Consider the following 7,038-nt stretch of genomic DNA (forward strand, 5'->3'; position numbering starts at 1 on the left):
GTGGATATTAGATGCAGCAAACTTCTTGATGAAGGAGTTGCGAAGCACGTTTCACACCGGAAAAACGAAGAATACAAGTGGATATTAGAAGATTAGATTGTTAGTACAAAGATGGAGATTAGATGCTTAGATCTGTTAGGGTTTGTGGGTTTCTTGCTCAATCTATATGTTCTTAAGTTAAAAGCTTCAATTTTCTTGCAAGGTCTTAGAAATGGTGATGTGGTCCCCTTGTCATCGAAACCCCACTGGTCATAACCGACACCCTTGCATTTGATTAATTAAGTCTCGTAAATTTATTCTAACCGGAGAAGGTGACCGGAAAAACTTGGGGTCGCCGGAGAAGATGACCAGAAAACATGGGGGCGCCGGAGAAGATGACCGGAAAAAATGGGTGGGGGAAAGAACTTTTGCAAGTTTATGAAGTGGGACCCACCTTTAATGGGTTTTGGTTCATTGGAGGTTCAACTGTGATGATACCTACATTATTCATATTTAGAAGAGATAATTACAAATGTCACACCCGAACCGATGGCGGAAACATCGGGGCGCGACACTAGGCGAATCAGATTACTCAAGAGAATCCATAACAACTATTTAGTGACAATATTTAATACGTTTATTATCCCATACTAATAAATATCAGCAAACAGTTATACAGATTCATGTTCTCTCAAACAATACAAATCCGACAACCTAGATTCATTGTGAGTTTCTAGACTTCCTAGCTTGATTTTGAGATAGTCTGCGATTAACCTGCAACATACGTTAAAATAAAGTCAATACAAAAGCATTGGCGAGTATACAGGTTTGATATAATAGCATAGTAGATAAAAAAAACGCTGCGAATTTCCACATACATAAACGAGACACACAACATACACACTACAAGACAAATACTACCAGCTAAGTCACTCGATGACTGCGATGGGGATCCCGAAAAGGGCGTGATTTCCTTAACTAGACCCCGTCGGGTGTGAGTCCAACTATAGTACCATACTAGCTAAGGTGGGACGTCGCAAGTAAAAGTCCTAACACATATGTATCAAGCATGGCGTGTAAATATGTACATCAGTAATTCGCATGTGATAATAGTATAGAGTATGTACTGCGTTTTGATAGTGCGTTTTAGATAGGAACATATGTTACAGGTTAGTCGCAGACTATGTCGAAATCAAGCTAGGAAGTCTAGAAACTCACAAAGAATCTAGGTTGTCGGATTTGTATTGTTAGAGAGAACATGAATCTGTATAACTGTTTGCTGATATATTGTTTATTAGTATGGGATAATGAACGTATTAAATATTGTCACTAAATAGTTGTTATGGATTCTCTTGAGCAGTCTGATTCGCCTAGTGCCGCGCCCCGATGATTCCGCCATCGGTTGGGGTGTGACATATTGTTATCAGAGCCATAACTATAGGGAATTAGGAAAGACACGACCTAGTCCGGGTTTTGATGTCTTAGAATTGACCTAGTCTATAGTCTAAGTACCAACAGACCGGCTTCGTGCGAACCCCGTTGGGGTTTGGTACAAGCCTACTTTTGATACTCTCATTTGAACTCACGAAAACTACATCTTAGTACAAACTCCCGCACATACAGCTTCGTGCAAAGAAGCCTTTCCTAAGGCTGAAAACATACTTTTGCCTTTCCTAAGGCTAACATAATACACACGATTGACGATACTCGCATAACACCAACCAAGTGATTGTGTCGAGATTAGGTGTGAAAACCAAGAACTCTTGGTAACATAACTCACTCAGTGCATTATTCTCAGCACGATAACCTTTCTTTGAGTTAGGAGTGATATCCACATTTTAACGGAAATCTCCATTCCTATCTAGTGGAACTCCCGAATTTATTCGGTGAGCACCACCACAGCTAGGAGCGAAGTTGTTAAGCCAGGGGTGAAACTCGCATCTTAATAACCCGTTCCACTCCTTAAAATGGTTTTCAAAAACTCTCACCAAAGTCTCGACCATTCCAACAACTTGAGCTTCATTGTAACTGGAAGGACGAAAGTTGTAGCCGCATCCCGGTGAGAGCATAGTCCATTAATCCAACGCATACACTCGAACTTATTGAGAATAGTTGAATCACTTTGGGTAGTCGATGTCTAAACACCCAAGACACTCCATCTATTTTAAGCTCGCAATCGCCGATTTTACGCGTCATCAAATTTGTTACGTTACTATGTGTCTTCGATTGAAAATTTCACGCTTTATCGATATCTTGAATTACCGATTTTCGCTCCCCGCTTTATGTACGCACAACTCGCATAGCCATCGCAATCTAAAACAAGAGCCGAATGTCCGCAACAAAACTAAAGTCTAACAACTCGCTCTCTCTCTTCATCGCATCCTTGCGCAGTCTATACAAATATATATGTAAGTATATATTATACAATTATATGTGTTATACGTGAGAACTTAAGAATCTCGTGTCTCCTATGTGGCTCCTATGTGAATACATATTACTAAACTACCTGCAACAAATTTTAAACGCACTCAATCGCATCGCATACTCAAAATCATTATGATCGAATCTCACTCCAAATCTCTCTTCGTTTAGATGTCTTCGAACGATTCCACTTTGAGACGTGTAGACAAGAGAAGAGCCAGACGAAGCGCCGATAAGAGGATTTCCTCACTCGTGGCCAAGGAAGTGGCTAGGGTCATTCCTCAAATCGTTGCACAGGTCCAATCTCTCAGACACTTGATTCAGGTTGATTCCATGGGCGAATTCATTTAGCCAATTTAATTAACATGAGTGAAAAAACTGCAATCCTAAAGCAAATGATCGAGTCAAACCACAAAATAAGAAAGAAATTAAACCTTTTAAGGACCGATTGAGTGGGTGGACCAGTGCCTGCGTTCCTGTTGCTTCTACTATGATTGTTCATCCTCTCACCACAACAAAATCTGTAATCGAAGGAAGCAAAAGATTGATTGGATTAGATTTTGAATCGAAAAACAACAGATTTAGAAAGAGAATGTGAGACAATTTAATTGATTATCTCCTCAATCTTGGTTTTGAGTTTAAATTGAGCAACAAGGTGAAAACGACTAGGGCTTGGGGACAGGGATAGCGGGAGAATGAATTTTTTTAGTGAAGGGTCGATCTGGGGGAGCGGGAAATTGAAATAGTTTGGGTAAATCAATTTGGGAAAGGAGGGAAATGAAATTGTTGGGGGGTGTATAGCTGGGAAACTAATTTTTGGGAAGAAGAAAATAATAACCTTTCATAAATAAAAAAATTATATATTTAGATGTTACTAAAAAGTTATAACACAAAACCAAACACCATCATTACTTCTCGGCAGATAAGAAATTTTTTTTTTCATTTTTTAACATTTTTTTTTGGACAGCTAATTTCTTTAATCTCTTGTTGTTTGTGGGACTTGAACCCAAAATCTTTCCATTCTCAACCTATGTGTTTTTAAAAGTTTTGTCTTTGCCAATGTACCACCACCCCATTGTTCACATTTTTTCTTTTATTATTTCTATTGTTATAACTAATTCTAGGGTTGTAAACGAACCAAACGTTCGGCGAACGTTCGCGAACCGTTCGACGGGAAGTTCGTTTCTGTTCGTTCGTTTATTAGACAAACAAACACGAACAAGAAATTTCGTTCTTTTAGTTAAACAAACAAACATGAACAGAGGTCACGTTCGTTCGTTTGTGTTCGTGAACGTTCGGTAATATGTTCGTTTGTGTTCGATAGATCATTAGTGTTTTTAGTTTTTATATTTCTTTAAATATTTCAAAATTCTGACAAATTAAATATGTAATAAGTGTCAGTGTATTATATATTTTCTTCATGAACGATTATTTGTATTCATTTGTTTCCATTTGTATTCACGAACATTAGTTTGTGCTCATTTGTGTTCGTCACCGTTTGTTTTTGTTCGTTGCCTAAAATTAACAAACAAACACGAACTAGTTCATTTCCTTATCAACCGAACACTAACATAAAATCTCGTTCAATAAGTGTTCGTGAACGGTTCGTGAACACATATATTTTCTAACAAACAAACACGAACAATGTCTTGTTTGTGTTCGTTTGGTTCATTTGCAGCCCTAACTAATTCTAAGCGTATTTTATTTGTCTATTAGAAATTCTAGAATACAATATTTTATAATTTAGGTTTTTGAGTTTCATCATTCAGTTGCTATGCGATACGGAGTGTATGTATCATACTTATCTCAACTAAATTATTGTTAACCCAAAAAGAGGTTTCACTAGATAATATACCAAATATGTAATTATAGCATTAAAAGTATAGGATTTGATGTAAAACACACTACCATGTGCAAAGCTAATCTAACTATTTATTTTATTATAAAAAAAAGTATTATGTAAATATCAAATAAATTACTATTTACAAATCGAAACATTTTTTTTCCAATGAAACGTACGCAACTTTTGAAAATAAGAGTTGAATGTAAGTTTCAACAATGCAACTTTTCTAATAAAAGTTGCAACTTTCAATAAGTTCTGCAACATTTTAAGAAAAAGGTTGCAATTTTTATACAATTTTGCAACTTTTTATCAAAAAGGTTGCAGTAGATCATCTAATGCAACATTTGTATTTAACGAAGTTGCATTAGAGTCAAATGCAACACAATTGAAAAATGTTGCAACTAAAAAGTTGCATTAGCCTCATTTTCTAGTAGTCATACAAAAGTATTGGCGAGTATACAGGTTTGATATAATAGCATAATAGATAAAAAAACGCTGCGAATTTCCACATACATAAACGAGACACACAACATACACACTACAAGACAAATACTACCAGCTAAGTCACTCGATGACTGTGATGGGGATCTCGAAAAGGGCGTGATTTCCTTAACTAGACCCCGTCGGGTGTGAGTCCAACTATAGTACCAAACTAGCTAAGGTGGGACGTCGCAAGTAAAAGTCTTAACACATATGTATCAAGCATCACGTGTAAATATGTACATCAATAATTCGCATGTAATAATAGTATAGAGTATGTACTGCGTTTTGATAGTGCGTTTTAGATAGGAACGTATGTTACAGATTAGTCGCAGACTATGTCGAAATCAAGATAGGAAGTCTAGAAACTCACAATGAATCTAGGTTGTCGGATTTGTATTGTTTGAGAGAACATGAATCTGTATAACTATTTGCTGATATATTGTTTATTAGTATGGGATAATGAACGTATTAAATATTGTCACTAAATAGTTGTTATGGATTCTCTTGAGCAGTCTGATTCGCCTAGTGCCGCGCCCCGATGATTCTGCCATCGGTTGGGGTGTGACATATTGTTATCAGAGCCATAACTATAGGGAATTAGGAAAGACACGACCTAGTCCGGGTTTTGATGTCTTAGAATTGACATAGTCTATAGTCTAAGTACCAACAGACCGGCTTCGTGCGAACCCCGTTGGGGTTTGGTACAAGCCTACTTTTGATACTCTCATTTGAACTCACGAAAACTACATCTTAGTACAAACTCCCGCACATACAGCTTCGTGCAAAGAAGCCTTTCCTAAGGCTAACATAATACACACGATTGACGATACTCGCATAACACTAACCGAGTGATTGTGTCGAGATTAGGTGTGAAAACCAAGAACTCTTGGTAACATAACTCACTCAGTGCATTATTCTCAGCACGATAACCTTTCTTTGAGTTAGGAGTGATATCCACATCTCAACGGAAATATCCATTCCTATCTAGTGGAACTCCCGAATTTATTCGGTGAGCACCACCACAGCTAGGAGCGAAGTTGTTAAGCCAGGGGTGAAACCCGCATCTTAAAAACACGTTCCACTACTTAAAATGGTTTTCAAAAACTCTCACCAAAGTCTCGACCATACCAACAACTTGAGCTTCATTGTAACTGGAAGGACGAAAGTTGTAGCCGCATCCCGGTGAGAGCATAGTCCATTAATCCAACGCATACACTTGAACTTATTGAGAATAGTTGAATCACTTTGGGTAGTCGATGTCTAAACACCCAAGACACTCCATCTATTTTAAGCTCGCAATCGCCGATTTTACGCGTCATCAAATTTATTACGTTACTATGTGTCTTCGATTGAAAATTTTACGCTTTATCGATTTCTCGAATTACCGATTTTCGCTCCCCGCTTTATGTACGCACAACTCGCATAGCCACCGCAATCTAAAACAAGAGCCGAATGTCCGCAACAAAACTAAAGTCTAACAACTCGCTCTCTCTCTTCATCGCATCCTTGCTCAGTCTATACAAATATATATGTAAGTATATATTATACAATTATATGTGTTATACGTGAGAACTTAAGAATCTCGTGTCTCATATGTGGCTCCTATGTTAATACATATTACTAAACTACCTGCAACAAATTTTAAACGCACTCAATCGCATCGCATACTCAAAATCATTATGATCGAATCTCACTCCAAATCTCTCTTCGTTTAGATGTCTTCGAACGATTCCACTTTGAGACGTGTAGCCAAGAGAAGAGCCAGACGAAGCGCCGATAAGAGGATTGCCTCACTCGTGGCCAAGGAAGTGGCTAGGGTCATTCCTCAAATCGTTGCACAGGTCCAATCTCTCAACGACTCTCGAACCTCAGAAGACTCTAAGACCAACCCGCCGCAAACCACATTCTACAACAAACACTTCAAGGCCTGTGACCCGATGGTTTTCACAGGTGAAGGACGTGTATCTCAGCTATTCTAGTGGTTTGATGCCATCGAGGTGATCCTTCGTCAGAGTGGGTGCCCCGAGCATTTTCGTACCACATGCGCGACAGGAGTATTTCAATCAAGAGCCATCTACTGGTGGACAGCCGAGCGTACCGCACGTGGGAACGATGCAGCTTACGCTCTCTCCTGGGATGAGCTGAAGGAACTCATGAAGAGAGAGTACTGCCCTCCCCACGAAGTCCAGAAACTAGAAAATGAAATTTGGGAAATCAAGCAAGCTGATGGTGACAACGCCGGCCTCACAACAAGGTTCAAACAGCTTAGCATTATCTGCCCAAGCCAAGTTGATATTCTCGAAAAAGGCTAT

General features: G+C 38.6%; 1 long non-coding RNA gene across 1 annotated transcript; it reads right to left on the reverse strand.

The window, feature by feature from the left end:
* Nucleotides 1–593: 593 nt before the first annotated feature.
* Nucleotides 594–3,213, reverse strand: LOC110938586. Its single transcript, XR_002591508.2, has 2 exons — nucleotides 2,835–3,213; nucleotides 594–753 (listed from the first exon to the last, which is right to left on the reverse strand). It is a non-coding gene; the product is annotated as an uncharacterized LOC110938586 (long non-coding RNA).
* Between the last annotated feature and the right edge of the window lie 3,825 nt (nucleotides 3,214–7,038).

This window comes from Helianthus annuus, chromosome 5 (assembly GCF_002127325.2).
Source record: "Helianthus annuus cultivar XRQ/B chromosome 5, HanXRQr2.0-SUNRISE, whole genome shotgun sequence".
Taxonomy (NCBI): Eukaryota; Viridiplantae; Streptophyta; class Magnoliopsida; order Asterales; family Asteraceae; genus Helianthus; species Helianthus annuus.